We start from the raw sequence: 233 nt of genomic DNA, 5'->3' as shown, positions 1-233 counted from the left end.
ATCCTAAATAAATAACCACGAGACAGTTTGTTGCATCAACCCCTGAATGAACTTTTAGATGATTTGGTTTCTGGGCCAAACTCACCAAGTTCTTTCTTTGGGAAAATGCAACAAAAACACATTATCACTCAAAATCACAGGGGCCTCGATCCCCAGCAGAAAACAAAGATGGGTACCTACAGATTCTCAACTAGCCAATATCATTTTTGCTTTGAGACTTTTTATTACATTTT

This window comes from Xiphias gladius, unplaced genomic scaffold (genome assembly GCF_016859285.1).
Source record: "Xiphias gladius isolate SHS-SW01 ecotype Sanya breed wild unplaced genomic scaffold, ASM1685928v1 HiC_scaffold_50, whole genome shotgun sequence".
NCBI classification, from domain to species: Eukaryota; Metazoa; Chordata; class Actinopteri; order Istiophoriformes; family Xiphiidae; genus Xiphias; species Xiphias gladius.
Note: the sequence above shows the minus strand (reverse complement) of the source record.